The sequence below is a fragment of the Phoxinus phoxinus genome, assembly GCF_949152265.1.
Source record: "Phoxinus phoxinus genome assembly, chromosome: 5".
NCBI lineage: Eukaryota > Metazoa > Chordata > Actinopteri > Cypriniformes > Leuciscidae > Phoxinus > Phoxinus phoxinus.
Window position 1 is genome coordinate 31391523 of NC_136880.1, and position 12511 is coordinate 31404033.

General features: G+C 35.6%; 1 long non-coding RNA gene and 1 gene segment (V, D, J or C); both read right to left on the reverse strand.

The window, feature by feature from the left end:
- Positions 1–2315: 2315 nt before the first annotated feature.
- On the reverse strand, positions 2316–7352 carry LOC306998792 (T cell receptor alpha variable 38-2/delta variable 8-like). The segment is given in 4 exons: positions 7275–7352; positions 6959–7085; positions 2848–2897; positions 2316–2689 (listed from the first exon to the last, which is right to left on the reverse strand).
- A 947-nt stretch (positions 7353–8299) lies between these two features.
- On the reverse strand, positions 8300–10090 carry LOC306998824. The gene is made up of 3 exons (XR_013797674.1): positions 9999–10090; positions 9121–9693; positions 8300–9013 (listed from the first exon to the last, which is right to left on the reverse strand). It is a non-coding gene; the product is annotated as an uncharacterized lncRNA (long non-coding RNA).
- Positions 10091–12511: the final 2421 nt, after the last annotated feature.

Below are 12511 nucleotides of genomic sequence, written 5' to 3' on the forward strand. Positions count from 1 at the left end.
TGGGCCGACATATTAAACCCTACGGATTAAGAATGGGATTAAAGTTCATGCATGTAAAGGCAGACATCAAAACTTTTGACAATATAGTGTATGTATTTTCATACCTCCCTGCTCGCGCAGACATTACACATCATCAGCACGTTCCGTAAAGCGATGCAGAGTTGTAGACAGTTAGTCACAGAGCGCCATAAACAAACAGCTGCCGCCTTCTGCAGTTCCTCCTGAACCAAAACAATGAGCTTATGCTGTTCACGTCATGTCATAACCATAATTACCAGATGGCAACCAGTGACGTTCTACCCGGAGCTCATACTCGGATTTATGTGTCTCTATGTCAACACTATCACTGCTGAAATTAATCTGCAGCAGTCAGGTGTACAAGTAAGAGCTCTGTAAGTTGCTTACGTTCATTAGTATTGTAATGTTATGTGCTTTGAGACATGAGGTAATTTAACGCCGTCTCTTGTGGCGCTTTGCAGAATCTGCTGTGTGTTCATGTCTTTTGGAGACGTGGCTTTGGAGATGCTCTGAAGTGAGCGTTGGATCTCATGCTTTCAAAGCTAGCTTGCTATTGCTAGCCACTCCAAAAATTGTAGATGCTACCTTTAAATTTGCTAGATCAAAATGCTTGAATGCAAACATGGATAATGATCCAATAGTTCCTGGCCATTGTGCAGAGACAATGAACACAGATTCCAGCCTCAATGTGTCTCATTTTTGTACAGTGCTTGTATGTTTCCTGTCACTGTGGGCTGCAGGGCGCAGTAATACAGAGCAGAATCAGTTAATGCGGTGCCAGTGATCTCCAGATCCACACGATTCTTCTCCTCATTTAATCTAGCAGATATTCCTGGAATTGGAGGGTCAGCTGGTTGCTTAAATTTAGCTTCATTAACCAGAAACAGGAAGTCTGGCCTGGATCTCGGGTATTGACGATACCAATGGAGCGTATCTGTAGCAGCTGATCCAGTGTATTTGCAGGACAGGGTGATTGTTTTACCTTCTGAGACAAATTCATTAGGAGAGACTGGTGCTATTCCCTCACTAGAAGCATCCCCTAAGAGAAAGAGAGGAAGAAAGATAGGAATACTGAATGGAGATGAAGTAAAGTATACTTTGAATTGTTTTCTCTTCTCAGTTATGCTTATTTATTAATTGCATTTATCTTACCTGTTAAGATTGAGATAAGCCATAGACAAAAAAGGGATATCATTTCTGACGAGGAACAAATGAGCCACTATGTTGAAGTATCTCTGAAACCTCTGCATGCCTGAAGTAATTACCTTGTATCTCCTCCTCTTATGTGACCTTTAAAGATTTGGTTAATTTTATTTAAATTTTTGGTTGAAGAGCGCCCACTTGTGGATAATTTCAGACATCACATCACAGTTTTCTATGCTGCCAACTTTAGAAATTTCACATTGGCCTGTTGAAAAAAAACATTTAAGTAAAATATTTGTTAATATTTTGAACTCTTTCATTTTGATGCTTTTAAAGAACCACACAATTAGCTGACTCCAGTTACATATTATCACATTACAGTGCATACTGAGTGGTGGTTATTTTAAGCAAGTTTATTAAGTTTATTTATTGTTTTGTTTATTTGATATATTATTAATTGCACTTTACAGTATACTAATAAAAACAATTCGACTGCATATAACTGTTAAATGCTTTAATCTCATTTAGTTAGCAAGCATTTATATTTTAGAGAAGGCAAACTATACAATATATTTCATAGTATATAAGGAAATAATAAATAGTTCCTGCACTAAAACAATAATCTGTAGAGTCTGTGCTGGAGAAGTGAGTTAATTAAACTCGAGGTTCTGTGGTGTGCGGACTGGATTGATTCCTAGAGCCTCCGAACAAATGGGTGAACCCGAGGTTACCCGTGAGTCAGTCCTAGAGCTCCTAGACGTCCAATAGATTTCTTAGGCGTACCAAAATTAAGAATACGACAAACACAGTGTAATCACCATGGGAAAATCTGGGAGTAAAACTGGGAGTTGTGAAAACTATGATACACCAGTGTTTTGCCAGATGAGAAGTTTATCTATCTATGTATCATATTTTTACTCTTTTAATTCATTTAATAACTGCATCATATATCTCTTTTAATTTCTTTTATAACTTATATTTTAATTCCTTTCTGTAAAGTGCTTTGAATTGCCATAGTGTATGAAATGTGCTATATAAATAAACTTGCCTTGCCTTGACTATAAGCAACGAATTACCATATATAAAGCAGGGCCATGGAGTTTAATTAGAAGAAGATTAAATTGTTTAAAAAATTTATTTAATTTCAACACCATTCATGTATTGCATATGTAGTGTGGTTGGAGGTTTTTGTACAGTGTTATCATGTTTTCTGTCACTGTGGGCCTCAGAGCGCAGTAATACACAGCAGAGTCTGTCACTTCAGCAGAGGAGATCTCCAGATCCACTTTCTTATCTCCCATGTTCATTTTGCCATCCAGTCTAGGAATTGGGGGATTTGCATATATTACAGTCTTCTTGGATGACTCAACGACAAGGAGAAGATATTCTAGTCCTGATCCAGGATATTGTCGATACCAAAGTAAATTCTGTGCACTGACATCATATTTGCATGAGAGAATGACCGTTTCCCCCTCAGTAACTTGTGTTCTGCCCTGCAGTGGTGTTATTGTCTGTGCAAAACATTCATCTGCAAAATGTGTGTAGAACATGTTCATCAAAAATAATGATAATTGTCAAAAGTCATGGAAAATTGCTGAATCACAAAATCAGACATTTGACAATAACAGGTGCATTATAGTAATATAGTTCTGAACATATTTATATTTAAACTGGTCTCTTACATACCCTGTATTACTGTCAGCAGAAGCAGAGAGCACAGGAACATCATGACTGCACTGTAAAACACAAATGAATATTGAGAAATTACAATTTCGCTTGAATGTCGCTGAAAGCTCCACCCACACATCTCACTATCTGAGGGTTCAATAGTTAAATGAAACAGGAGAAATGAATGGCAGAGAAACTATGAGAAAAGAATGCATGATTTTATTTGGGTGTGATCACCCTTTATGAAACCAATTCTGAATATTTTGAATTATTTTAATATAAAAAGTATACAAAAAATATATATATTTTTTACATCACATTCAGTTAGACTTTCTTCTTAAAAATGTTCTGTAGAGAGTTGAACAATGTAAATTTAGCACTGTTGCAATAAAATAGACAAACATAAAACTGATATAAAATGTCAAACATTCTGATTTACTTGGTTTACTTGGTTACATGGTTACTTGGTAACTTGGTTTAGGTTTTCATTTATTTTGTCCTGAGATCAAAGTAAAACTACAGAGGACGTTTAAATAGAGCTATTTAAAAAAAAAAATGAAATTAGACACCATCACTCTTTTTTAACCAACATTTATAAATAAATTCCTTATTGTAGTAATAACTATATGGTTTAGATCCATGCTATAGAACCAATTATTAGCTAATTCCTTTCTTAATTACTTTTAAACAGGTTAATGAAGCATTGTTAATCAACCAAAATTGGACAAACAAAACAAAACATTTTTGTTATATAGATTTTAATATTTTTGTAAATATTGTTTTTCTTTAAAAAAAAATGTAAGTACATTTCTAATCACGTTATCTCAAGTCCTCCCCCTTTTTTTAAATATAGTGGATGTATAGCGTTAACGTACATGTCTATTTTAGTTTCAGACACCTGCAGGTGTTACCACACATTTATTGTGTCCTAATTGTCTGTAACCCAAATTAGGTTTGGTGATTCCTCTGCACTTCAAAGACAGCACTAATATAGACAGAGATGGATATCAGTTCAAACTAGAACTGTGCTAAAAATAGGTTATTCTTGAACAAGAAACAGCTGAGTGACAACCTAAACTTATATGATTAGGAGATGCAGCTTTACAACATTTTACTTTGTACAATAAAATCAATTAATAAAATAAAGAAGCAAAGCAATGTACAAATTCAACTGAATTGATTTAACAGTAGTTAGTGGATATATGCAAAACACAAAATTGTGTTATATAAAATAATGAGAGTTATTTTCAGAGAAACATGTCTATTTTGTTTAGAAATATGGAGTACAGTATGGAGCCACTTGTTAAGTACAGCTCTCTCTGTGTGAAGTTTTTGTACAGCGTAGTTGTGTTTTCCTGTCACTGTGGGCTTCAGGGCGCAGTAATACACAGCAGAGTCTGATACTTCAGCAGAGGAGATCTCCAGATCCACACGGTTTGTATTTTTTGAAATTCTTGCCGTTAAACGCTCTGGTATGTTTTCACTTGTCAACCCACTTTCATAGATGTAGAGGAGGAACTTTGGTGTAGATCCGGGATATTCAGTGTACCACTGGAGAGTATCAGGTACTCCGCTGTAGTTACATGTGAGGTTTACGCTTTCACCTTCTAAAACTTGTTTTTGTGAGTCATGAGACGTTATCATGTTTGTCAGGATGTTCCCTGTGAGAACCAATAAAATAAAATGAAACAAGATGTACAATTGCATAGTAAAATAAGAAGTATATTTATTAATTTAAATATCTGTTAAAAGTAATTGATCAATACAATTATTATAATTGAAGTTATTAATAAAGATAAATGAATCAATACTCACCTATATGAAGAACCAAAATGACAAAGACGGTAATGCACATGTTGGTTGATGCTCTTACAAAGAGTGACAATGATGTGATTCCATTCCACAACAGAAAACAAACCATGCAAAGTCAAGTCAAACTAATCGGAGAGCTCCACCTCTTGACACAATGATGTACTGTACCTACTATACTGGGAGGGAAAAAAACATTGATACTGAAATGATCCTAATGTTGAGTTCACATTCATCTGTGACATGAGCTGATGCACAGGCTCTTTGACCATGACAATCAGATTCTCCATTGTAAAAATATAAATATCAATATGGAGATTTTTAGACTGAGCACTAAAAATAAACCACACTGTATAACTTCAAAAACTTGCAACATATTGAAATATATTCAGTGTAAACACACAAGAATTGGGGCAGGTCAATGTTAAAAAAGTAGAGGAAAGAAAAGAAAAAAAACAGCAACAATGCACATGCAAAAAAATTTTGTCTTCACCCATTCAGTGTCATGGGTCTATGAAGGAGGACTCAAATGCAGAACGAGTGTTAACAGGTTTATTGACAAATAGTAGACAGAGGACAAGATTTGGTGGGAGAGGTGAACAGTCCAGACAATAGGCAGGGATGAGACACAATGACAGCCGTTGTAACTAGCACAAGATAACTGTAGGCTGGAGAATAGTAATAGCAGAACAGAATGAGACCGGAAAATACCAGAAATATCCAGACAGGAACTTCAAGTACAACAGCAAGGCACTCAGGGATCTCAGGCTCAGCACCAGACTTGCTCCGAAGCAAAGAATGTAAACAGCCAGGGCCGCTCTGCTAGCAGGACAGGACTGGAAAGAGACACAGGAGACAAGACAGACAGGACCGATGGCAGAACTAAAGCACTAAAAAACTTCTACAAATAAAACACTACAGACTTAAATAAAAAGATATACATAGTTTGTATACATAGTTTGTTTCTTTTTATTTAAGTCTATAGAAGTACACAGTATAGCGCAACACATGAGGGAAAGAGCACACATATAAAGGGAGCAGAGAACAAGAGGAACAGGTGAGCACACTCAGACAAGGAACAGGCGAACACACTCAGATAACCGAGGACTAAAACAAGGGAGCAGGGAACATGAGGAACAGATGACAACACTCGGACAAGGAACAGATGACAACACTCGGACAAACGAGGACTCAACTAGAGGGTGTGGTATAGCAGCACATGGCCAACACAAACAAAACCATATGTTCAAGCACAACACAAACATAGAGACATGAAACAAACATAACACAGATAAAGCTGCCAGGGCAGAACCCTGACATTCAGACAGATTTTTGAGAGCTATGCAAGGATATTTGTCTAAGATAATTCTGTATTAATTTTCAGCTTCAGAATCATGAATATTTTTGTTTTGGTGTCACTATTATCCAGTGCATTGGGATTACCAGCACCAAGTCCAAGCCTATTTATTTACACCCACAATGTAATATAAAATTTAGCATTTTAATCAACAGTAAACATTTTTTTTACCTTTTATCATATGTCTTGGAGTTTCGCAATAATATCGTATCTTGATATATCGAATCGTGACATGAGGGTATCGTTGCACTCAAGTCAATCATTTTTTACCTCTCTTAAAAAATACACAAACAATGGTCTTCTGTAATGATTCTCTTCATTATAATCTAATACAATACTGGCAATTAATTCACTTCGGTCTGCCTAAGTTCACCACTAAATATCGAATAGATTTGATCTGAATAGAAAAAAAATGGTAACACTTTTGAACGTTAATTAAATACAACTGTTCATTGTTAGTTCATGTTAGCTCAGGTCTATTAAATATTATTAACAGATTAAACTTTTTGATTTGAATAATGAATTGGTAAATGCTGAAACATTAACTAAGATTAATAAATGCTTTAGAGGTACTTTATAGTTTATGTAAAAAAATGTTGTTAACTAAAGTTAACAAATGGAACCTTATTGTAAAATGTTCCCCAAATAGTACTAATGTGGTTCAGAACAGATGTGGTAAACATATTCAAGAGGATGCAGTGTTTGTATAGTATTAGTATATTTTTTCAGTACTTAAAAACACTTTGTCAAGCCAGATTCAGGTTTTTGTACGCTGCTGACGGGTTTCCTCTCACTGTGGGCTTCAACGCACAGTAGTACACTGCAGAGTCGGATACTTTCACAGAGGAGATCTCCAGATACATAGAGGTTTTCTTTTCATTTAATTTCACTGACATGCCAGGCTGCATGATTTCAGACTCCCCGCTGTTTTGTAGTATCAGAAGAAGGAAATGTGGACTTGACCTTGGATATTGACGATACCAGTACAAAGAAAGGGCTGAAGAGTAGTTGCAAGACAACGTGACTATATCCCCACTCTTCCTATGAACCTCAGTTTGGACAGGAGTGATGACATCTTCACAACTGCCACCTAGATAAATGAGAAATTAGTATTTGTAAGGTTCATTATGGTCTTGTATTTTGGCTGATCTTCGTGAACCTGACCTCTGGAGGATTTTTTGTACATGCAGGGATTATAAAGATCTCATGAAAAATCGGAAAAGTTTGTGGTTACAAGATGGAAGTTTTTAAATATAATCAAAAATATTGAGCTACTCACCTCCGAATGTAGATAGAAAGCCAAGTAAACAGAGTAACATTGTTCAGGCCGATGCTCTGACTGACAGCTCAGTTTGTAGCTAATCTATTTCAAAACCACATCCTCAGGATGGCCTAGATAGTGTCAAAACACTAAAGCCCCTCCTACTGACCCCAAACACACATGTTTTAGGTTTAGAGCTGGGGGTCCACTTTTTAGAGACAGCCCATAAATTATTAGCAGAACAAACTTAAGAAAGGTGAATATTCTAAATTTTATTTTATTATTTTTATTTTATTTTATACCATACAAACTTACAACAAACGAACTCAACTCAAAGCCCAAACGTATATGGAAAGTAGGGTATCTACTTACATTTTGAAACGTTTTAGTGACATATGTTTCATACCTGTAGCTTATTGTGGGTTCAAACTCTAATACTAACAACAAGGATTGCATTTTCCAGAGTGATGACATTTTCAGATGGAAATTTAAAGGGATAGTTCACCCAAAAATTAAAATGATGTAATTAATTAGGCCTACTAACCCTTGTGTCATTCCACATCCGTAAGACCTTCGTTCATCTTCGGAACAAAAATGAAGATATTTTTAATGAAATCCAAATGGTTTCTGTCACTCCATTGAAATCCAACGCAACTACCACTTCCAATACCCAGAAAGGTAGTAAAGACATAAAGTAATCCATGTGACTCCAGTGGTTTAACCTCAATGTAATGAAGCGACGCGAGTGCTTTGTTTGCGCAAAAAACATAATTTACCACTTTATTTACATTATCCAAAGCATGTTCATGCAACAATGTCAGCTCTCATGTGAACACAAAACGCATGCGTCGTGATGCTCTTGTGAATGTGCGTTGCAGATCAATATTTTCGTAAATAAAGTGGTAAATTATGTTTTTTTTTGCGCAAACAAAGCACTCGCGCCGCTTCATTACATTGAGGTTAAACCACTGGAGTCACATGGATTACTTTAACGATGTCTTTACTACCTTTCTGGGCCTTGAATGAGTAAGTTGCGTTGGATCATGTAGGTACAGAAAGCTCTCGGATTTCATTAAACATTTTTTAATCTGAATTAAAACATTAATTTGTGTTACGGATCTTACGGATGTGGAACGACACGAGGGTGAGTAATTAATGACAGAATTTTCATTTTTTTGGGAGAAATAATTTAAGATTTTGGTCAATATTAAGATATTATAGCAACAGCACTGGATATGATCTGCTTTTCAACACATTGTTGTGTTCACAGTACACGTGCTGCTTCATTAAATCTATAAAAAAAATTGGTTTTGGCTACTGTATCAGTTGCAGGTGTTACCACATACAGTAATGGTTATGGCAGATAATTTGTCTTGGTTTGGCTAATACTTTGATGTTTTTGAGTTAAAAGTATGTGTGTTTTTGTACAGCTTCTCTTAAACTTTGTATCACTGTGTCTTTCCAAAGAGCACAGTAATAGAGAGCTGAATCTTTCAGGGCAACTGCTTTGATAATCAGTTCAGTGGATGTTCTGGTTGTAGATGATTCAAAATGAGGATCTGGTATATTACTACTGCCGTCTCTTGATCGAGCACCTTTCCACAGTAAATACTGTGGCTCACTGTTAGGAGACTGTCTATACCAATAAAGATCAACATTTTCACTGGTTGTTTCATATGAGCAACTTAATGTCACTCGGTCCCTTTCATTTCTAATAATAACAGCTTCATCTGGTCCAATGCGATCACCAAGAGCAACTGAAAAGAAAATATATGTTTTTATTTGAAAGCTTTGTGATAAATTCAGATTTATTAAGCTTTGAATAAATATTACAAATGTAAATAAATTGTAGGCTATTAAATACCTGATGTAGTAATGAGAATTAGTACTAGCGATCTCCTCATCCTGAATGTACTGATCAGTCGTGTGCTTCTCTTCACAATCTCTTGAGGTGTTGATTTGTTTCTGTGCAGTCTCAAGTGGTTGATAGTATGTTGTTGAGAGTCATGAAAAGTGCTGCCCTCTTGTGGTGTGTGTGCAGACTCTGGTCTAATGTTTTCTAACATCTAAACCCTTTAGGTTTGAGCAGGTTTTTGTATGGTGCTCATGGTGTTTCCTGCCACTGTGGGCTGCAGTGCGCAGTAATACATTGCAGAATCCGCCACATCTGCAGGGAAGATTTCCAGATTGACCATCTTGTTTTTTTTATCAACTGAGGCATTCAGCCGAGGATGAGGAGGTGTAGCGGTCTGCATTTGTCCCGACTCCATGATTAGAACCAGGAATTCCGGTGGGGTATTGTGGAGGTGTTGTCGATACCACTGCAGATTATTCATTGACACGCTGTACTGGTATTTACAAGAAATAGTCACTTTTTCATTGGCCATTGTATGGACAGCAAGAAATGTTGGATTAATGCTGTCTTGTATGCTGGCACCTGAGAAGAATGTTGAATTAGCATTTGAAAGCAAATCAAGTCACATTTATTTGTAAAACTCTTTAGATAGTTTCAAAGCAGTTTTACAGAAATAAACAGGAAAACAACAGCATTGCAAAATTTGTATTACTTCAATACAGCTAAAGCAGCTCTAGAAGGCAATTTTATCATTGTTCAGGTCAATTTAATTAATTGTTGATTTAATTCAGTTAATTCATGTGCAAAGCCACTAAAGTTAGCATCAAATATGCACTGCTAATGTGGAAATAAAGTAAATGCATGTGAATATAGAACAGAAATCTTACCAATAAATGCCATTAAAACTATTAACAAACAGAAAGACATTGTTTCAAACGATGGCTTCCTCACTGAACTTTGGAGAACTGCATTAACAGAATCCTTCAGACAACTGAAGCTCCCAGTCAGTGCTTTCAACAACCAATCACAGTGCAGTGATGTCACTGGCAGGTGTCACCAGATGCTAGACTATAGATAGGGCTGTTACAAACTCTTAAATTTATGTTCTTGTCATTCCCAGTGGTATTAACTATCCAAGTAAATGTTCAATTCAATTCATATTAATTTTGTATTTTCACAATACATATGCAGCTTTACAGAAAATGCATGTGTCTACATTCCAATTTAGAGTGATCTGTTATCAGAGGTCACTGTGTCCAAGTACATACAAATCATGCAGTTAGCTAACAATGTATTAATTTAAGTTGTGAAAATAATAATTACAATAATAGAAATGTAGCACTGGTCATTCAGAGTTTGCATCATCTGTAGTCCTCGCAGGAGTTGAAGTCATCTCTTCACAGGTGTTAGGGCAATTCATTTAAAATAGGGCATTATGTAAATTAATGTAGCCAATGTATGTTTACCAGCTCAAGAACGTTTTATAGTGCAGTTTTAACTGCTGTCCATATAGCAAAACAAAACATCACAATCAAACGATGACAGATTTCAAATTGGTGTTGCATTACTGGGCTCTGTCTGACATTTTAGGTTATATCACATTGACAGAAGTTTTAATCTGTGGCAGTCTATTTTATTTTTTATAATTTTCTTTATATATATATATATATATATATTATATTGCATGTACTATTTGTTATTGTATGATCCATTGTATTATACAATTATTTTAAGTATAAAATGTGTATATATCATTTTGTAATAAACTATATTTTATATAAATACTGTTTATATATATATTTTTATATATCAGTAGTGTTTTATCATACATTCTTAAAAATGAAGGTAATTTTTTGGCATTGATGGTCTCATTAAGAACCTGAAACATTCATGTAAACTTTCCATTGCACAAAAGGTACTTTACAGTAAAAAAAAAGAAAAAAAAAGAAGGTTAATCAGATTATTAAAAATGTCTTCATTCAAAGGAAAACATGCTTCTTTTAAGACCTGTTCAGTGAAAGGTTCTTTGGGGAGCCAAAAATGGTTATTCAATGGCATAACTGCGAAGACATTTTTCTTTTTTTGGAACCTTTATTTTTAAGAGTGTATACAGACAATGGGTGGCAACAAACTGTAATATGTGGGCGGTGAAGTTCAGGTTTTTGTTAGAAAACTCAATATCCTGCTTTCACAGTGGGCCTCAAAGCACAGAAGTACACAGACGAGTCAGACAGATGAAGGTTCTGGACAGTCAGTGTAATTCTTCTTGCTGCAGAATCCAGCAGGGATTGAAATCGCTTGTTGGGGAAGTCTTTGGAATTACTTCCATTTCCAAGATTGTGTCTTACTAATATATATTCTGGATGCTTAGTTTGCCTGTACCACAGCAGAGCAGGCATTGTGTCTGTTGTATCATATTCACACTTCAGTGTTACAGTCTCTCCAACGCAAGCTGAAATTGTTGTTATTGGCTGACGTACAGTATGTTGTCCTCTGCATTCTGTGGAGAGCACAATACTGTAACATTATTTAACTCGCACTGCCTCTCACAACACACTCAAAACAGCATTTTCCTAAAATTAAATGAATTAATAAAAACGTGATACATCACCTAGACAGAATATAACAATAAGGATATCCCTCAGCCAAGATCTCATGATTGACCAAAAATAATCTGCTATATAGAACTACAACAATATAAATGTAGACCTGACACTTGCTCTGCAGTCTTTCAGCCTCTGAACTCTCAGGGTTGTGTATCCGTTCACACAACGTAACCGAGTTTCATTGTAGATCATAACTCTGGGTGCTCCCTGCTGGTAAAATATAAAAATGCAGAATCATTCTCATGATCATTTCATGAACTTCTCTCTAAATCAGAATCAGGACCAAAGAGAAAGCTTAGAAAGACTAAAAAAAAGATTAAACAAGTTAAAACATATTCATTTCAGAAACCAAGAAATGATGTTCAGTGACAACCACAGTTATAATTCAGTACTCTGATCAACTTGGTCAAAATATTTGGCCATATATTGGGTTAACCCAGTGGCGGACTGGGACAATAATTCAGGCCGGGAATTTGACTCCACTGCCAGGCCACCTCTGCTGCTGCAGTCACCACCACCCTATTCATGTAATCTACTGGACTGATAAACTTGTAGGCTAACCCTATTAATGTAACAGGTAGACTACCAGATGCAATAATATATAAAAAAAATAACCCTTACAAACTCACTAGGAATACACCATTTATACTACCAAACCAATGACAAATAGAAAATTGCCTTAAATTGGTAAAATAAATAAATAAACAAACAAACATTGTAGGCTACATATTGTAGACTAGAAATGAAAAATCTAAATAACTAACACTGTATTCTTTTCCATACCATCTACTTGA